The following is a 21,990-nucleotide window of genomic DNA, read 5'->3' on the forward strand; positions in this document are numbered from 1 at the left end:
CACAGCTAGTAAGTGTTATGTGTCTGAAGCTGGATTTGAACTCAGGCCCTCCTGACTCCAGGGCTGGTGCTCTATCTACTGCTCCACCTAGATGCCCCAAGGGTTTATTTTAGAAGGAATGATAATGAGTTCCATTTTGGACATGTTTATTTTAAGATGCCTACTGGAATCTGGTTTGAGATATCTGAAAGGCAGTTGGAGATGCAAGATTGGAGAACAGCAGAGAAGTTGGGGCAGGAGAGACAGATTTGAGAATTGTCAGCAAAGAGATGGCCATTTAATCCATGGGAGCTGAGGAGATCACCAAGCAAAATAGTATTGAGGGAGAATAGAAGAGGGTCCAGGACAGAACCCTGGACATCTTTGATTAGAGGCTGTGATCTGAATAAGGATTCAGCAAAGGAGCCTGAAAAGGATCAATTAGATAGATAGGAGGAAAGCCAGCAGAGAGTGGTGTTCAATTATAGCTAGCATGCATCAACTATGTGCCAGGAACTATGCTAAGCACTTTATAAATATTGTCTCATTTGATCCTCACAACTCTGAGAGGTGAGTGCTATTATCACCTCTATTTTACAGCTGAGGGAACTGAAGCACTTCCTTCCCTCTCTCCCTTTCTCCTCCTCTCTCTTTCTCTCTCTCCTCAGTATTTTTTTTTAACATTTTCCACATAGTGTCAATTAGCAAGCACTTCTTTTTCTCTTCATCCCTCCCCCCCGATTTGAAAGAAAAGAGTAAAAAAGGAAAACCAAATCCTTGTCATAAATGTGTAGAGTTAAGGAAAACAAATTCACAGATTGGTCATATCCAAAAAATGTATGTCTTCTTTTGCACCTTGAGTCTTCTCTGTCAGTGTGCTTCATCATTGGCCCTCCGAAATTATGCTTCTCCATTGCATCTATAAGAGTTCTTACATCTTTCAAAGTTACTTTTATTTATAACATTGTTGGAACTGTTGACAATATTCTCCTAGTCCTGTTCACTTCACTGCATCAGTTCATATATAAGCTTTGCAAGGTTTCTCTGAAGCCGTTCCTTTCATCATTTCGTACAGCACAATAATGTGATATTCAGATTCCATGATTTGTCCAGTCACTCCCCAATTGATAGGCATCCTCTCATTTTCCAGTTCTTTGCCACTCAAAAATGGTGTAGATTCTAGAATAAAGGCTTAGTATGACACCTCTGACTCTCCAATTCTATAGTTATTGACTTAAACATCATTTAATATCAAAGGTAGAAGAAGAGATAAATGGCAGGAAAGAGCTAAGCAAAATGACAATTGTTCTATAGTTGGTGGAGGAATAAGGGTGATTCCAAGAACATTTTTTAATTATAGGACTAACCCTTTTAATCCTGCACTGCCTCCTTGCTCCCATTTTTAATATCTCAGAGTTAATATAAAGTTATCAGGGAGCAGGCCAGGAGTAGGGTAAAGAAAACCTTTACCTTACTGTCATGGATCTGGATTTCAGAGATCCCATTAAGGAAGATGTAGAGAATATAGCTTAAGACATTAACTGAACTGGCATTGATCTGGGCTCAGTGGCTCTGGGGTAGGACTATGGAGTACCCACCATGGCCCTTCAAGTTCTTTTAACCCTTTGTTAACTGAATAGACTAGAAATTGTTATTAGAATAGACACCTCTTTTCAATACCTACCTACTTTGCATCTTGGGGAGACCAGTTTGGTAGGCAAAAGAAAGGGCAGTATTCATAGTAGCAATCTATGACATTGATATGGTGACCATATTTTTCAAGCCAAAATTGTAAATATGTCACTTAATTTTGTCTGACTGTGACAGTATTTTCCTAAACTAGCTTTTATATTAGTGCACGTCGAAAAGAGTTTGCAGATTTTATAACTTTATTGTCAAATTGAGATAAATACTTGGCTTAAACCTTTCTATGTGTCTCTCAAATAATGATTATGTTCTGGAATCTGTACTTCACATCTGGCTTTTGGACATGGTTGTGATTCCTGTTTCTTGTTTTTCTTGTTTGTTTTTAATAAATTAGTGTTTATGGAGCATTTTCTATGTACCAGGCACTGTGCTAGGCACTTGGGATAAGAGGATAGAAGAGAGATTGCTTTAACCCAACTTTCCTTCCAGCCACCATTTTCTCTAGTCCTTTTAAATTCGTGACTTGTTTACTCGGTTCTTGCTTCATACTTAATTGAATTGGAATTCTGAGCTCTTACCTGCCCAAGGAAATTCTCAGATATAACTCTCTCCTTTTCCCCAAACCAAGGAAGATCCAGTGGTCCCCAAATAGGTACAGCCCTTAATTAGTCCCAGGGCAGAACAGGTCAAGGTATTATGTGGCAGAGAGGGGATTTGAACATAGACCCTATATCTCGAAGTTCATCCTTTCCATTGTACCATTAAACAAGGATGAACGCAACATAATTTTATTGAACAATCAGCCCCAAGAAGAGGAGAGGGCCTACATCTGGAATTTCATTCCTACAGGAACCTCTTGAGTGAAGAAGATTCCTATACCAATGTAGGTCTGCATATTTTCTGTGATTTTGCTGTTTTAATAGTTGCCTAGAGTTCTGAGAGGTCAAGTGATTTGATCTCCATTACGAAGCCAGTATATGTGAGACGTGAGCCCAGGTATTCCTGACTTTGAGGGAAATTTTCTATCTAGTACTATTCCATGCTGCTTCTGGTAACTATAAAGATGAGTAAATGGACCTCCTTCCTCTCAATAAAATTGATGGTGAGAAGGTACTATGAGTACAATATTGTGAACATGTCAGTTGTCTTAGCTGGGTTGATTTTGCATGGCTGTTTTATTTCTCATGGGGCAAAAATTCATTGGACAAGGTGGAGAGTATAAAGGGGGGGTATACCTGCACATGACCAAATAAAGCACATCATTGAAACAAAAGGGTGTAATTTAACATAATAGATAGAGGGCTCCACTTACAGTTAGAATACTTGGGTTCAAACCCCAACTCTGGCACTTACCAGCTGCGAGACTGAGCCTGGACAAGTCATTTAATCTCACTGAGTCTCACTTTCCTCATTCATGAAATACTAAGTTTAGACTAGATTGCATTTACATTTTCTTCCAAATCTAAAATGATTATCCAATGATAAGAAAATGAATGGACCTAGTGGCTGAGCCATGATCATTTGATTTTAGACAAGGAAATTATATGTGACGCTAAGGAGATCATAGCTTCACAAAGGTTCAATTTCCTTACCTAAAAAAAAAAATAGAGTTAACTGAACTATCTACCTCATAAGAAGCCTATGGTTGGCTCATTGGAGGATACTGAGCATTAGTGAATCATCTGGGATACTCTTCTGAGAAATATCTGTTATATCATGGCATTCATTTTAGTCTTTTGGCTTAAAATGTGTTTCCGTTTAGTCCTATCCATTGAAATATGACACACACCATCCTTTTCCCTCACTCTCAGCTCTGTCAAAAATTCTGAAAAGCTCCAAAAAGAACTCCCCACTGGAACCTTGGTAATCTCATAGGCTTCCACCTTCTTCATTCCTCTTCTGTCCCTAGTCGGTCACTGTCTCCCAGCAAAGTAAAAAGAAGATTAATGTCTGTTACTGCCAGGCCCCAAAGCTCATTGTGTTCACTGTAGTATGGAAGGAATAAGGGAAAGCAATCTGAAGTCCTGCTTCAGTCACATCTGACCTCAGCAGAACAAATAGAGATTCATTTCAGGCTCGGATAGTTTTCAACATTAAGAAGGTGGGGCTTTTTCTGAGAAGCAAGAGTCTGGCATCTTGGTCAAGTTCAAATACAATCAAAACAGATGGAAAATAATTTAAAATATACATATATGGATTGAAAAGACTGAGTGGATATGAGCACACTTCTAATATTCAGAATTCAAAGAATCTGAGAGAAAGATATTGACCTTTGTTTATTAAGAGTCCTTAGGGGATTGGGGATTTCCACAATATTTTGCAAATACCCAGAATGTAGAGAAAGAAATCAAGGTATACTTATATAAATACTTATTCCTTAAGTCATAATTCTTTTTCTCCATTTTGAGAAGCTGACTGCTAAGAAATTAAACCTAAGTACTGCCACTGAAGGCTTGCAGACCTAATAAATCTCCCTCTCCTATTATTAAAGTCTCATGGTGAGCTGTCTATGAAATGAACAGATTGAACATGTGGGGGATAAACTATGGTTCTTTAATCCTGTTCTCTCTCATAAAGAGAGATGTGCTTCTGAAAGGCAAAGAATTAAACACGCAGGCAGCTGGGAACTTGGGAATTCTTATTAAAAAGTTCTGTTGAATTAAGTCCTCTGGGTTTACTGAGTGACACAATGGCAGGTTTTTGGTTATTTTATAATAGCTATGGAATTAGAAAAGGGAGGCAGCTATCTTAGGGGACAGTGGTATTATGATGAAGTAGTCACTTGGACCAGAGTGACTGGAGCTGGAAGGTCCTGGCAGAGGGGCATCCTTAATATTTGGGGTTATAAGATCTGTCAGTGCTCCTGATGACTCCAGTGGACTTCTCCCTTTCATTTGTGTGTGAGTCCCAAGAGAAGCATCCACTGCCTCAATTTCCATAATTCCTGCAGAAAATTTCCATTCTAGCTAAGCTAGTTTTTTCATTCTTTCTGGCCACCACATAAATTATAGGACTAGAAGGGATCTTAGAGATCATCTAATTCACTCTTCATCCTACCTACACATCTCTAGGTCCACACTTCTTCCCATGCCATTCTCCTTGCCTGGTTCACCCTCCTTTCTCTTCTCCACAGTCTGAATTCCCATTCCTCCTTCAAAATTTTGTTTGAGTCCTAGGTAAAGTCCTCCGACAAGCCTTTTTGGCCATCCCAGAATATTGTGATGTCTCTCCTCTAAGTTAATGTGCTTAGTGTCTGTGTACTTCTCACACATAACCTTCTCCCACTCATTTCTTTGTACAAAGACTGTCTTCCATTCCTGGAATGCTCTTCCTTGTCACCTCTGTCTCTTGCGATCTTTAGTTCCCTGTAAGAGGCTTTTAATGATTTATCCACTTGTTAAAATATACACTCCCATTCTTCGTTGTTTTTATTTTGTAATTACTTATCCATGTATTCATGAATTGACTTTAGACTTTTCTTACTCTTAGTCAACCCTCTCCCTCCCTGTCCTGCCAAGAAACCCAAATTCTGAGTCTCTACTCTCCTTATTAGTGACTTTACTTAGACCATTATTTCAGGACTGGATCCAGCCATACTTCATTTTTCTCATTATTTATCTCTCTTGGATTTTTCATCCTTCTCTCCAACCAGTTTGATCCTAAAAAAGTAAACTTTCTCCTTCTCAACCAACCTCATTTTCCAGTTCTCCTTTATTTTCTATGTTTATCCATTAGAATGTCAACTTCTTGAGGACAGAAACTTTCTAGCTTCTATTTATTTCTCCAGTACCTAGAATAATACCTGGCTCCTCATTTAAGCACTTAAGATACTTAAGAGAACTCTCTCTCTCTCTCTCTCTCTCTCTCTCTCTCTCTCTCTCTCTCTCTCTCTCTCTCTCTCTCTCTCTCTTTGTCTCTCTCTCCTCATTCCTCTTTCTGTCTCTGTCTCTTTTTATTTCTATTCAGTAAAATGAAAGTTCCTTGAGGACAAGGACTGTTTCTTTTTTGCATTTATATCCCCAGAATTTAGTCCAATGTTTAGTATCATCTATCTATTTGTCTATCTATCTATCTATCTATCTATCTATCTATCTATCTATCTATAAGCTTGTGTATTTTATATAGCTCCATCTAATCTGTACTTGTATATGTGCATATCTATATATCTATATCTAGCACTTGTGATTTTATTCACATAAGGAATTCTCCTGTGTAAGGAGTTCCACACAGATTGCCCTATACTGTACAACCTATAGTATCAGACAGTTGTCCAGGGAACTAAAAGTTTAAATGAACTTGCCCAGTGGTCTCAAAGCCAGAGTCAGGAGCAGGACTTGAACTCAGGTCCCTTCTCTGGTTATTTTAATTTAATTATTGGTTATGGAATTGAGTTGAATTGGATTATTACTTATCTTTGAATCATGGAAGGTGAGTCTCTTCTCCCCAAACAGGACACAAATTTTTAAGTCCAAATCTCATATTTTTACCTCCCTGATAGAGCCTAGCCCAGTATCCTATACCTACTAGGTCCTCAATAGATCTTGGTTGATTGATTCTTTTCAACTTTTATTTCATTTTAATGGCAAGAATCTTGGATCTGGAAGACTTGGATGCAAATTCTAGAACTCATTCATAATCAGCTTGACCTTAGATAAGTCACACTGGGATTCAGGTTCCTCATCTGCAAAAAGAGTAGGTTATACAAGATGATCCCTGAGGTTCTTCATATAGTTCTAAAGTTCTAAAGTACAAGGGCTTTTTCTCTAATAAATTTTTTAGTCAATTGAAGAGACTGTCTTCTCAAGTTTCTCTCAGAACAGAGACTCCATCATGGGCATGCAGGGCAAATAGACTTTTTAAATATTTAGAAGTAAGGAGATATACTGCAGTTTAAGTAATAAGTGTCAATGAGGTCAATAAAAAAAAGTCAATCACTGGACATGGTTCATCTGGTTTATTTCATCATGTTGGCTCTTAGCCTAATTGGATTGCCTTTGGAGTAGTCATAGAGTCAGAAGGCACTTAGAGACCATAAACTCCTATTCATTTTTTTTTTCCACGAGAAAGTTGTGGTCCCACAGAGAGTCAGTGGCAGTGCAAAAATTTGAACCCAGGCCTCCTGAATACCAGTCTAGAACTTTTTTTACTTCATTATATAACATTACCTAATATGAAGAGCAGCTAAGAGATCCAGATGAAGAGCTAGAGAGCCAAGGGTTCCAAGGCACCATCCCTGAGGGATTATGTCAATGTTTCTGGGAAAGTTTTGTCCCTTGACTAAAGAACATATAGGATACCACACGTAAGAGTTTGGGTTTTTTTACTATCTTTGGTCTTTTCTCTTTCTATTCCTCTTCTGTTCCCATTCTCCTCATCTGTCAAGGCCTGCCTCAAATCTCACCTCTTCAGTGAAGTTCTACTTCACCAAATACAATCACAGAGATGATTTCTAACTCTGAACTCCTATAACTTAATAATTACATATTTTAATTATTCCTTTCATAATATACAAATTAAATTTTAAGAAGCTAAAGACATCTGTTATTGAATTTAAGGTGAACTTAATAAAGCTATAACTTTTAATGAGATCAAATGCACTACTTTTTCGTTATTTTAATATTTTTCCACTATTACTGTACAGCTTCTGGCTTTAAAAGTTGATCAATTTTTAATTTTCCTTCATTATAATGTACTTTTTATGAGTCCTTAAAAACTTCTTTTCTAGGTAGATATTTTATAGCAACATAGACAACTTACGTCCTTCATTTCCCCACTGGCAAAAACCCATTATATTGTTGTCTTTTCATACTCATGTCCTGTCTTCATAATTAGACTATAAATCCCTTAAAGGTAGGAGCTTAGTGTTATATCTCTTCATATCCCCAAGGTCCCTTGCACCTTGCAGGCATTCAATAATATTGGCTGTCTGAAAGATTACTGGAACAGGTAGACACTTAGTAGCAGAGCCTGTAACTAGGGAAAAGCCACTGGGCCTTTGAGCCAGGACAGAAACTTTTGAATGTTATAATATCACTGTGGACATTCACTTCACACACCAACCCCTCAACCCCAACCACTACTTAGATAAAGGCAAGCTTACTGATGCCAGAAATAGTACTCTTTCCCTCCTCAGGATTGTCCAGTTCTTCATAAACTGTGCAAGCACAGTCCTCCTCTACACCAGAGGCCACACACCAGCTCAGATGGTCAGGACCACTGATTAAGTATGGTTGCCTTGGTTTAAGTCAGAAGCATTATTTGGCATATTTATCTGAAGTTATTAGGGCAATGAGGTGGCAGAGTGCATAGAGCACTGGGCCTGGAGCCAGAAAGACTCTTCTTTCAGAGTTCAAATCTGACCACAGATACTTACCAGCTGTGTGATCCTGGGTAAGTCATTTAACTCTGTTTGCCTCAGTTCTTCATTTGTAAAATGAGCTGGAGAAGGAAATGTCAAACCACTCCTGTATCTTTGCCAAGAAAACCCCACAAGGGATCACAAAAAAAAAATGGACCTAACTGAAAAACGATTCAACAACAAAATTTAAAGTTATTAAATGAAAGCACTTTTTAATTGTTTTGATGAATTCTTTTTGTTTTGTTTGGCTAGGATGCTTCAGGAGTATCTGTTTTTCCAGTTCTCCTTTATTCTGGCCTGGAAATCACATAGAAAGAATTGTTCCACACTCAGAAGAGTGGGGCCTTTGAAAATTTTCTGGATGCTGTCAGATGAACCTACTTTTAATCTTGAAGGAAAATGAAAGTTGTTGATTTCACATTATGTATTTTAATTATTTCTTTCATAAGATATCAAATTAAATTTTAAGAGGCTAAAGACATTCTCTATTATTGAATTTAAGGTGAACTTAAATCTATAACTTTTAATGAAATCTAATTCACTACTTTCTTGTTATTTTAATATTTTTCTATATCTTATTATGCAGCTGATGACTTTAATGGATGATCAATTTTTAATTTCACTTCATTATAATGTACTTTTTATAAGAATCACCAAAAAACTTCTCTTCTATGCAGATATTTTATAGCAACACAGACTACATATATCCTCCATTTCCCCATTGGCAAATTTCATATAGAGTCACTCAGTGATTTTCTTTTTTTTTTTTTGGTGAGGCAATTGGGGTTAAGTGACTTGCCCAGAGCCACACAGCTAGTGAGTGTTATGTGTCTGAGGCCAGATTTGAATTGAGGTCCTCTTGACTCCAAGACCGGTGCTCTATCCACTGTGCCACCTAGCTGCTCCAGTCACTCTGTGATTTTATCTCCAAAATATTTTCCCCCTTTAAGATAGCTACAGTATAGATTTAGCTAGAAAAATGTATTTTTTTAACCTAAAGGCAAATATATTCAAAGAACCCAATTCATTTGTACTAGTTCATCTGCAATATAATTTATCCCTGCCTTTACTTCTACTCCATACAAAATAGCAGGATTAGGTAATTCCTAACAAACCCACAGACTGAGTTTCAGTGGTACAAAATGTCAAGACCCATTAATTGTTCCCTTTACATCTTTTCCTAACTTAACTTATATTGATATTCTTATCCAGAGGTTCCTAACCTGGGTTCAAGAGAAAGAGAGGAATGATATAGATATATGTGTGGATGTAGATGAAGATTAGATAGAGGTAGAGATAATATATGCAGATATAGATGCACATGTAGGTATAGATATATAGAGAGATTAGATATAGATACAGATGTACCTGTAGGGGTTGATGATATAGATAAAAAAGATAGATAATGAATTTCCATATGCCTTTTGTCCTCTGTAATCCTACATATTTTATTTTATGAATTTAAAAGGATTATTCTGAGAAGGGGTTCTTGGCTTCACCGGGTTGTCAAAGCTTAAAAATCCCTGGTCTAAGTCAACCATGATGGAGTGAAGTGAGAGTACTAATAGTCAGTGAGTTACTTTGATTTTTTTATGGATCACTGATATAACTACTCCTTCTGATTAGATAGGACACAGATCTTCCTTGTCTTCTCATCCCTTATCCTAAGTCTGTTTTCTATGTCATCTCATAAATCCTGTGGCATTCGAAAAGTTTGAGAGACAAAATTTCTAAGTAATTGGTCATTTTATTAACAATGCTAGCATTTTAGTAAAAGAGGTCAGTGGCATTCTGGAATGCCAAAGACGCTCGTGGCAGCAGGTTCAAGGCTTATATGGCCTTGGAAAGGTGGGTATTCCAGATGGTGGCAATCAACTCTGTTTGATTAACAGGTAATGAAAGAGAAAGAAGATTATATTGAGGGGTGAACTTTGATTTTGTTATTTACTTCTAAGTTATCTTGGACAATCTAAATAAAGAGTCTATATTCCCACCCAAGACTGAGTAAAAGACAGTGGGCTGAAATTTCGCCTTAGATTAGAAGTCTGATCTAGTTGGATGGACTAACAATAGCCAGAATGAGGAGAATGTTATTCCTATCTTCTATCAGCCCTGTCCTTGAGAGATTAGACAAGGAAATAGGACAGGAGGAAAAAAAGCTTGGGTCTCTTGAATTTTAATAATTGGCTATTAGTATGAAAGAAATAATCATTTATCTCAGTCCTCCACCAGGTTTCTCCCAAAGTTCACTCAGACTTACTTCCTCTATTTCCCTTGAGATTGCATGGATGCAATCGGTCATTCTTGATCTTACCACAAGATTAACCCTACCTTCTTTGTCTCATAGCAACCTATGACGGTCCTAAAAATCTAGAATTACTGAATAGCTGAAGGAAAAATAAACAAAAAGAGATGGGTTTTGGAAAAAACAAAAGTGTAGGAATGATATCTGTCTCAATCACTGATTGAGTATGACAGATCCTGGTCTACTTCCCTCTTTGGCTCTTACAGTTTTACAAGTTAAGCTTCATTTGGATATCTTTATTTTCTTTCTTTTTTCTAGTAGGACTGAAAATGGGCTTTGATTTGATGTGGGGTGACCTAAGGTGTTTTACCAATTCCATTGCTAATTATTTCATCATTAGATCTTTTTTTTTCCTCTTGGTCTTGAAAACTTCTAGGTCTTTGAGTCCCTTATTAAAAACACAGTTATCCTTTGGAAGTGTAAAGCTTTCCAGGTTAAATTCACTGGAGATTTAATTGGCAGTGCATAGGAAGAAATTCCTGCTGGCCTAGCAAAGAGATGATATTTATCAAACGATAAGACTACAAAGGAGATAGAAATCCTGAGGAGGAAGAGATTCAAGTGCATTCCTATCCTTTCCCATTTTCAGTTTTCTCTGTTCCTCAAATTCTGATGATGAGTTCAACAGGCAGAGAATGTACCTAATTGATTACATTCATAAAATAATGATGATGAAGATAATAATCTAATTCTGACTGCATATGCAATGAAACAGCAAATGGAAATGTGAAATTAGCAAGAGTCAGAGAGGGTGATTAAGGGAAAGCAATCAGATGGAAATGACATCAAATTGAACCACAAAGCAAAAGGACTGTTTGGCAATGGTTTAAGTGATGTTGGAAGCCAATCCGATGAATACAGATAGTGAGTATGGTTCATTCAGCAGCCAAAGCAAATAATGTCACCAATAAAATTCTGCCAAGTGCTTGTCCTTGACATGGAAAATTTCAGGCAAAAACAGAGAGGTTGTACTCATTTTGTGAATTAAAGATTCATTCAGCATCTCTTAAGGATGATGATCAAGTAAATATCGCAATGAAAAGTACCAGGGGGATACTGGGAGATAGAACAGTATAATGGCAAAAATCTGGATTTAGCATAGGACCATGGGGGGAAAAAGAGAGCTGGATTTGGAGTCAGAAGAATTAAAATCCTATTTCTACCACTTGCCACCTGAGAGACTTTGAGCAAATCAGATAACATCTAGGGCATCAGTTTCCTCATTTATAAAATAAAGGGGATAGACTAGATGATCTCTAAAGTGTTTTACCCCTTTAAATCCATTACCCTATGTTTCTATCTGACTTACTATAAATCCACTCTGTGACCTTAAGAACATTAATTTCTGCGCTTAGGGTCAGGAAGACCTGAGTTCAAATCCTGCTTCATATTTATTACTGTGTGATCTTGGGCAGATCACCTAACATCTCTGGGTCTCAATTGTACAATTTTCTCAATTGTAAAGCCAAGATAATAACATTTGTAGAGTTGTTATAATGATCAAATGAGACAATACATGCAAAGCATTTTGGAAACCTGGAAGCATTGCATCAATGTTATTCATATACTAAAATGGATCTTTGATCTCATTTATTCGAGGAGTTTTCTTCAATGGTGCAGTTGGCTATCTATGTTTGCCTGTTTATGTGCTATTCAGATTCCTGCCCTCCCCAAATTCACCACCAGGGATATACCCAAAGTGGTGGAAGTCTTTCTCACTATCCATGTCTCAAAGGTAGCTTTGGAGGATTCTGGCTGTTCACTTACCATCCCTCACCCTCACCATGTGACCAGCCTATGTTCTCTTTAGGTCATATTTAAGTGACATCCTTTACTCTTCTTTTTCAGACTTCTGCATTGGCTGTATGCTTTTCTATTCACTTTTCTATTGCTCTTGGTGTGATGCTTATCTTTAGATTTACAGAAGTAGTGGTATTCTGGATCTTACTTCCACACACCAACATAAACATAAAATGTTTGCATGAAAAAGATGAGCCTTTGTTGTTTTGGGAAGGTGGTATTCAATAAAAAGTCCTTTACAATTTCCTCAAAGTAATCTAGGCTGCTCTTCTCTTCCTTTTCATCTCTGTGACCAGCTCATCAACCATCTGTATTGCTTGTCCTAACAAAGATGCTATGGATGAGCTCTGCAGGACATCCATTCAGGTGCATGTTAAAATCGGGAAATAGACAGTCTTCATCCATTTGGTCTTTGCTGTGTGGATGGGTAGGATAAGCTTTCTTGAGTGATTATAGGTGTCTTCTAGGATGCTCTGAAATGTCTTAGTCTATAATAATCACTAGTTATTATTGTTTATTGTTGTTGTTACTGGAACACAGAGTATATGGAAAGGAGTGATATGAGATAAAGTTATAAAGATAGGGTCACATTATGGAGAACATTGAATATCAGGTAATGAACTTTACTTGAGGCAATAGCAAGCTACTGAAGATATTTGCATAAGACCAGCTCTATACCAAAGGGGGAGGGGGAAAACAATTATGACAGTTATATGAAGACTAGATTGGAAGGTGTTAAAGGAGATATAAGTGACAATAGAACCTGTAAAAGATTTAAGTGGTTAGCAATAGTCTAGGTAAGCATTAATGAGAGCCTGCCTTACCACAATGACAATGTAAAAAGAGAGAAGGCTAAATGTGAGAGATGTTAAAGCAATAAAACTAACAGGTCTTTGGAATTGATTGGATATGAGGTGTTAGGGAAGAATCCGAGATAAACCCAAGGTTATAACTATGGAAGAATGAATGAATGGTGGGGCCCATACAGAGAAAGTGAAATCTGAAGAAGGAATATGTTGATGGCAGGCCTGCACAACCTATGGCCCACCAAAGTCTTTTAGGAAGCCTGCAAAAAACATAGAGGAATCTCTTTTTCACCAGCTCCCCAAAATCCTTTGGACTGTAAGCAACTCACAGGCCGTAGGTTGTACAGTCTTGGTTTTTGGGAAAAGATAAGCTCAATTTTGCGTGTGTTGAATTTTAGTTGATAGCTGAACAAATATGTACTGGAGATAGTTGGGTCTGGAGCTCAGGGTTGTGTTCAGGACTGGAAATCCAGATTTGAGAGTCTAGAGAAGGTAGTTTAAGCCTGAGAGTGAATGAGACTTCCAGGGAAAATGATGTAGAAAAAAAGAGAAGAGAATGGGACAGACTCTTAAAGAAGACCCACATTACATGGTTGGGAAGAGCATGAAAACTTTTCAAAGGCTATAGAAATAGAGAGGTTTGAGAAATGTGACCTACAGTGTCAAAAGCTTCAGAGAGGTGAAAGAGAATGAAGGTGGAAAAATGGTCAGTGGATGTGACAATTCAGAGGTCAGTAGTGACTTCCAAGGCAGTGGTATTGGTAGTTTGGTGGGTATGAAAAGTTCAGTTGCAAGAGTCTGAAAAGAAATGGGTAGTGAGGAAGTAAAGCCTTTGGGTACAAATAGTTTGGGTTTTCACTTTTTTTTTCCTTTTCCTTTTTGCTTTTTTGTGAGGCAATCAGGGTTAAATGACTTGCCCAGGGTCTAGTAAGTGTCAAGTGTCTGAGACCACATTTGAACTCAGGTCCTCTTGACTCCAAGGACAGAGCTCTATCCACAGCACCACCTCACTGCCCTTGGGGTTTCACTTTTTACCCCCAGAAGAAATTTAGTGATAAAGTGAAAGAGAGATGGATCACTAACTAAATATGGTAAAAAAAAAAAAAGATATTTTTTGAGGAACATGTTTGTGAGCAGATCAGGAGGCAGTGGAGGAGAAGCTGAAGATTTGAGACAGAAAATGAGAGGCTAGCTGCTAGTGCCTTTCTTTCTCAGATTATATATAGATCTTTACGTGACATCTCCATCAGAATGCATGTGCTTAAGCCTTAGTAAAAGGATTTGTTCTGTGAAGTTTGGATTCAGTCAAAGAGCTGCTCTTGAGGATCTAGGGGGCCATATGGCCTCCAGGCCACAGGTTCACCAGCCCTGGAAGGGAAAGGATTGTTTTTGCCTTTCTTTTTATCCTGAGTGCTTAGTAAAGGTCTTGGCACATAACAAATAACAGAGGCTGGTCAACTGCTAACCAAGGACGAGATCCATGTAGAGGGAGGAAGGAATTTCATCAAGGGTGCATGTAAGGAGATAAGTCTCTGTGATGACAAGGAAGAGCTCTTCTTCTGTACCTAGACTGCTGTTATCTGCTGTTGTTGGAAGAAGAAGAAAGTGTGTAATGGTGATGATAAGTTTTGAGAAATGGAGCATTAAATGTTTGCTAATGTCCCCTCCAACTCTAACATGGCCCAAGGGCTCTGTGTTTCTATAATACGCATAAGGAAAGTTAAAACAGTATCTATGCCAAGTAAAAATGTCAAACAAAAATTCAAGTGATGTAAGTGGTAGTTTATAACAAAGAAATGGAGCACTCATCACAATGAGTGCTGTGAGCCACGTAGGAAATGAGAGAATACTGGCAGTTAAAGAAGCACCTCAAGGTGGTTTGACTTAAAATGTCACTTGGAAGACTTGGATAGAAAAGGGGAAGCAGCAAAGACACGTTAAGAAACATGGACTCATCCATTCAATGAGTAGGCATTAACTCTCAATCAATGTTCTTCTCCATACTGAACAGGCAAAGACAAAAATGAAACAGTCCCTGTCCTCATGGAGTTTACATTCTATCAGGAAGAAGAACATGCCCAAATATAATTACATACAGAACAAATACAAAGCAATTTTGGGAAGGAAGACACTAGAAGCTGGAGGAGTCAAGGCAGGCTTCATGTGGAAGATGGTGCTTGAGCTGACTTTTGAAGGACATTAGGGATGATTCTGTTAGGTGGAGACAAGGAGGGAGTGGATTCCAAGCATGGGCAAGGGAGGCATGGCCAATACAAAGGAAGTGAGACAAGAGATGGAGTGTTAATTGTGAGGAATAGTAGGATGGCCAATTTGGCTTGTCCATATTGTATGCAGAAAGGAGTAAGTTGCAAAGTAGGTATGGCCAGATTGTAAAGTCTTTTAAAAGCCAAACATAGGAACCTATATTTTATCCTAGAGGCAATAGACAGCTGCTATAGATTAGTTAGTATGAGAGTGATATGTTCAGACCTGCACTCAAGGGTGAACACTTTGAAAGCTGAGTGAAGGACGGATTGCACTAAGAAGAGACTTCACAGTTTAGTCAAGAGGTGATGATGGCCTGAACTAAAGTGGTAGCTGAATGAGTGGTGAGGAGATGAATGCATGAAACATGTAAAGATAGAGCAAGAACAGCAAGCCCATTGAACCTATTGGTTCAATATGTGGAATGAGGACAATGAGGAATCAATAATACTGAGCTTGTGACCTCAGAATTGAAAAGATGGTGGAAACCTTTGCAGAAATATGGAAGTTCAGAAGGACAGTGGTTTGAGGGAAAAGATAATTAGTTTAGTTTTGGACGTGTTACATTTAAGATGTCTTAGGGACATTTTCTTTGTAATATCCAATAGCTGATGAAGCAAGGCTAAAGACTAGAAATTATATGTATGTATATGTATATGTGTATATATAATGTATATGTATATGTGTGTATATGTATGTGTATGTGTGTGTGTGTGTGTGTGTGTGTGTGTGTGTGTGTGTATATATATATATATATGTATATATATATATATGGAGAGAGAGAGAGAGAGAGAGAGAGAGAGAGAGAGAGAGAGAGAGAGAGAGAGAGAGGCATATATCTGAATGATTGGAATAAGGAAGAAAATGAAAACCTGTAATAGCTGATGAAGTCACCAAATGAGAGAGCGTGGAGAAAAAGAAGAGGTGCTTGGGGTGCACCTACAGTTAGCTTGTGGGATATGGATGATGAAACAGCACAGTCAATGGAGAAGGAAGGGTTAGACAGATAGGAAAAGAATTAAGAAACAGTAGTGTCCCAAAAACTTACAGAAGAGGAGGGAAGTGTGGTCAATGGTATCAAATGCTGCAGAAGCCACGCAGAGTGAGGACTAGGAGAAGACTGTTAAAAGACCCTTGGTAGATCTGGAGGCAGCAGCTCCAACTGAGTGGTGAGGTTGTAAGCCATATTGTAAGCGGATAAGAAATAAATGAGAGGAAAGGAAATGGAGGGAATAAGTGAAGACAGCTTTTTCTAAGAGTTCCAATGTGCTTAGCATATGGATCCATCTGGCCAGAATGAAAGGTTGGTTTAGGGAAGCAGTGGGAGAAAAAAGGTTAGAAAAGTAGGTTGAGGCAGGAAAGCAGTTATGGAAATATTCCTAAAAAGTTTTATGCCAAGAAAATATTTATATGTTTCTATAGATAATTTTTATATATAGAATTAACATTTATAGAATATAGAAATACACATTTGTAGAAGATAGAAATAAGCATATTGCCATATACAAACACTTGCTTTTCATGTGACACCTTTGTGCTGTTGAAAAGGTGGCTTCTTGATTGATTCCATCCTGATTCTCTTCCACAGAAAAGTAGAAGTCTCAGTTCTTAAAGGAGTAGGGGTCTGTGGCTGGAGGTAATGCCCAGGTTATAAATACCAGTTTCTTTGCAAAATGGTTTCTCAAAAAACCTCCTTCTTATTACCCAGGTCACTTTCAATGGACTGAAGCTGGAGTCCCATATTTAGAGCCTGTGTTCATCTAATCAGTGTTAAATATGTTGTGCTCTGTCCAGTTGCAGAATTAAAGACTGCTTTCTAGCTGTCATAAGCTGCTTTGACCTTGTCCATTTCTGTAGATTCTCAGGTCACTTTCCCAATAGACATTAGAGTCTGTGACTAAATCTGATCAAAATACCCTCATGGATAGCCTATCTTAAGTACACATTTCTGCGGGTGGAATAGGCTGATAAAAGAGATTGTAACCTACTTGGTCAAACACCTTCCAAAGCTTAGATGCTCTTTTATGGATGGCATTAGTTGTCACCTCTAGAAGAGATAGCTTTCCTTTCTGAGTCTCCAAGCCAAAATCTCCCTTAAATTTCAAGACTGCCTTTCCAAATGTTTGCTGATCCTTTCTACTAGAACATCCTGCAAAAATCTTAATTCATCCCAAATTGAATTCATCATCTTCTCCTAAAAACCCAAGTTTGAATCCTCCCTCAGGTGCCCAGTAGCTGAGTAACTCCGGACAAGTCATTTAATTTCTCTGTGACTCAGTTTCCTCACCTAGAAAATGGTGGCACTTAAGTTTGATGGCCTCCAAAATCCTGCTCCAGTTATAAATTTAGGATCCTTTGATGCTATGAACTGGACACTCCTCTCTTCCCAACGCCTAACGTTCCGACCCCTGTTAGTATCATCACTATGTTCTTCAGTTATATAAGCTGGAAACCTGAAAGTCCCCTTTATGCTTCTTCTCTGTCTCTGAGCTCCCACCATTCCATGTCTTTTTTTTCCAAAGTATCTCTTTCACGTCTCCATCTTTCTACTGTTACTACCACCACCCTCATTTAGATGCTCGTTGCTTCTTCTCTGGGTTATTATCATAGCTTCCTAACTGGTCTCCTGGCCTTCAGTTTCTCCAATTTATCTTTCATACCGTTGCCAAGGTAATTCTCAAGTAGGGGCTCAGATAATGTTTTTGACCTGTCTGGGTTGTACTGAGATTTTTAAGTGAAATAACTGCCCCAATATCAGCCAGTAAGGCCCGAAAGCCTATTTGAAATGTCATCATCTTCTTGGTCACATAGGTATACTCAAACTGCTCTGAGAATGAAGTCTCTGTCTATTTTTTAAGCACATGCTGCAGCTCACCTTAGATTCTGGAAATTTACTGTGTCCATTGCATCCCTGGACTTCCCCTTGATCTGGTCCCTGGTCCAAAATCAGCTATGGTGGGGTTTCTTACTGTTGAATCACTATTTTCTGGTTTGTGGGGGCCAGAGCTCAGTTTCATGTCTCTAAGGAATTCTCAAGATAAAACCTAGAGATTCTCTGGGTCTTCCTAGAATGCCAGTCTGGGAACTATTGGATTGACAGTCTTTTGATGACTTTACTAAGGAGCTGGGGAACTGGACTTCAATGCTCAATTGTCTAAAACCTCACATAATAATAGCAATAATAACTAACATGTATATAGTGCTTACTATGTGATAAACTCTGTACTAAATGCTTTACAACTGTTATATCATTTGACCCTTACAACAACTTTGGGAGGTAAGTACTATTATTATCCCCTTTCTATAGATGAGGAAACCGAGGAAAATAGAAGTTAAATGACTTGTCTAAGATTACACAGCTAATATGTGTCTGAGGCTAGATTTGAACTCAAATCTTCCTGACGCTAGGCCCTGTGTTCTATCCACTGTACTACCTAGATTCCTCATAAAGCCAGTTACTTATAAATCTGAGATTACATGATTCTATGATGCCATCCTAGTCTGATTCCAAACTTCTGCTTCCCTTTTTAAGCATTCCACATTCTAGCCTAATTGCACTATTTTCTGTTTATGGAAATAGTCTGGCCTTCTCTGACTCCTACAGGTTTTCCCACTCCCTCTTCCTTACCTGGAATAGACACCACACAGTTCTGGTTTTTGGAATACTTTCTTCATTTCATTTTTATCATCATTATTACTGACAGTACTATTAGTACGAATAGTATTAGTGCTAGCATTCATTGCCTAGAAGTAATAGTTATAGTAGTAGTGGTGGTAGTGGTGGTGGAGGTAATAGTGACAATAGTAATGAAGGTGATAGTAGTAATAGTAGTGGTGGTAATAGCTGTAGTAGTGGTAGTGATGATAGTAGTAGCAGTAATAGTAGTAGTAATGGTGATAGTGGTAATAGTAGTCAGTAGTAGTAGTAGGATCAGCAGCAGCAGCAAAGATGGAACTGGCAGTAACTGTAGTAGTTATAGTAGTAGTAGTAGTAGTAGTAGTAGTAGTAGTAGTAGTAGTAGTAGTCATGGTAGTGGTAATAGTAGTTGGAGTAGTGATAGTAGTAACAGTAGTAGTAGTAATATATTTTAAGGCCTGCAGAAGCACCATACATATGCCATCTCATTTAAGCCTCACAGCAACTCTGTGAAATAAGTTCTCTTATTTTATCCCATTTTACAGCCGACAAAACTGAAGTTAAGTGAAGCAAAATGATTTGCCAGGAGTCACACAGCTTGTAAGGATCTCACGTGGGATTCCCATCTTCCTGATACCAAGTCCAGCATATTATCCATTATGGCACAGACTTGTTTTGTTATTAACTTGGAATAAAATATCTTCAATTTCAATGTCTTATACACCTTTCTAGACTGTAAGCACCTTGAGGCAGAAGCTGCCATTTTTTTTTCTTTTTGGTAACCCAGTCCCTAGTATGGAGCCTTTCACACAATAGAGTATAATAAATATTGCTTATACTGAATTTAATCCTGGTGCTACGACTAATGGCAGCTAGATGTCATGGTGCATAGAACACTGGGACTGGGGTCAGGAAGGTGAGTTCAAATCTGGCCTCAGATACTTATTAGCCATCTGAACCTGGACAAGTCACTTAACCTCAGTGTGCCTCAGTTTCTTCATCTCTAAAATGGGAATAATAATAATAGTACCTACCTAACAGGGTTGTTGTGAGTATCAAATGAGATATTTGGAAAGTGCTTTGCAAACCTTAAAGTGCTACTGCTGTTGCTATTGTCACACCTACCTTGCAGATTTGTGAGGATCAAATAAGATGACATTTGCAAAGTGATAAGCACAGTGCCTGGCACATGGCAACCACCATGGGGATCTTCTAAGAACCTAGAAAATCTGTCTTTGTGGCTTTCAAACCAGAGGACCCTTTTCATTAACATTTGGTATTAGGAACCACAGAAGTTTGGTTACTGTGAGTGTTTTAGATAAGCATCTTCACACAGGATAGTAGATGTAGAGCTGGAAGAGACCTTGGCATCAGGTCCAACCTTAGTCCTGGCCTCTCATTTTTCAGGTAAGAAAACTTAGAGATGGAGAATTTAGCTGACTTCCCCAAGGTCACACAGGTAGTAAGTAGCAGAAGTGAGGATTAAAAGCAGATCCTCTGACTTCTAATACCATGTACTTTCCATTGGACCATACTATCTCTCAAGAACAATTTTGTGGTAGGAGAATTGCCCAGGATCATACAGGTTGTTACTTCCTGTTTGTCACAGGCACATTTGTAAATTACAATATCTCTCTTTTTCATTGGTTTGTAATCAAAACAGTTCATTATTCTGGTCTAAGGAGTCCATGAAATCACCTCTGGAATGTTATGCATTTTCATGCTTGGAAACCCCATCTAATTGAGTTCCATTCTGTTGCTTATAACTTGTTCTGAAAATCTCATTGCATTTGATTTTCATTCTGGAAATCTAAAATGGCCTTTGCTGAGAAGCATTGACCTGAGCTGGACTTGGGTCTCTTTTCCCATTGATTTCCATTATGATCTCACAGATGTTTTCCCAAGGAAAATAATTTGGCCTTCACACAAAAATCCTAGCTTCCTCATCAAGAAACTCTCTCTGTGCATTTCTTTCCCCCATAGAAGCTCTGTAAGAAGTCAGTTAAATGGACAATGGCATTTCACACAATAATGATATGCTTAGATTGAAATACCTTCCTTAGTTAATTCCCAGTTTCTTGAACATTTCCTCTTACTCCGTGGAAAGGAGATGACGAGCAATCATGCTCTTCCTCCATATATTTAGTCATGTCCCCTAATTGGAAAGGTCCTATAAAAAAAAACTTTTCTGATGCTTTCAGACATTAGAACAAAGTTTCCTTCAAAGGAACTGGACCGTTTGACCTCCAAGCTTGTGTCTAGCTTCAGTATTCTATGTTACTGCACACCTATGTAGTCCCTCATCTCTTCCCCAGAGGAAAAGTGTTACTGTGCCTTTAAGGTAATTCAAGACTTGACTCTAGTTAATGTCTCTAGATTTTTGAGGACTAATTAATAACAAAGAGATTTTAAGACCATTCATTAGTGATGACAGCCACAACTGTGGGAAGGCACAGCAGTCCAGCTGCATTGGCTTTTGTGGAAAACTATTTACAGCTTTAAGACCTACACATCAGAACAGTGTTGCATTTAATTAAATGCTGTGCAAAATAAGACTGACTAGTAGAGAAACGTGGACTTCTAAGAAGTATGAAATAACAGTAGTTCACATTTTTGAAGTTCCTTAATGTATTGTGTAGTTGAACCTCACAACCACCCTATAAATGATATTATTATTAATACTAATAATTAGCATTTATTAAGGCTTGCAAAATGCTGTAAAAATATTTCATTTTTGCCTTTTAACAAACTGGGAAGTTAAATCCTATAGTTATTACTATTAATAATAGCTAGCATTTATACTTTAACATTTGCAAAGCACTTTATAAATATTATCTCATTTTATCCTCACAACAACCACAACCCTGGGATTTAGTGCTACTATTATTCCCATTTGAAGACACTGAGGCAGTCAGAGGTTAAATGACTTGCATAGGGTCACATAATTAGTAAGAGTCTGAGGCTAGTTTTGAACTCATTCCTTTTTCCCACTTAATAATATTTTATTTTTTCTAATTACATGTAAAGATAGTTTCCAACATTCATTTTTATAAGAGTTTGAGTTCTAAATTTTTTTCTCCTTCCCTTCCTTTCCCCCTACCCAAGATGGCAAGCAATCTGATAGAGGCTATACACCTACAATCATATTAAACATATTTCCACCTTAGTCATGTTGTGAAAGAAGAATCAGAAC

The sequence above is a fragment of the Phascolarctos cinereus genome, unplaced genomic scaffold, assembly GCF_003287225.1.
Source record: "Phascolarctos cinereus isolate Bilbo 61053 unplaced genomic scaffold, phaCin_HiC Scaffold_4;HRSCAF=312, whole genome shotgun sequence".
NCBI classification, from domain to species: domain Eukaryota; kingdom Metazoa; phylum Chordata; class Mammalia; order Diprotodontia; family Phascolarctidae; genus Phascolarctos; species Phascolarctos cinereus.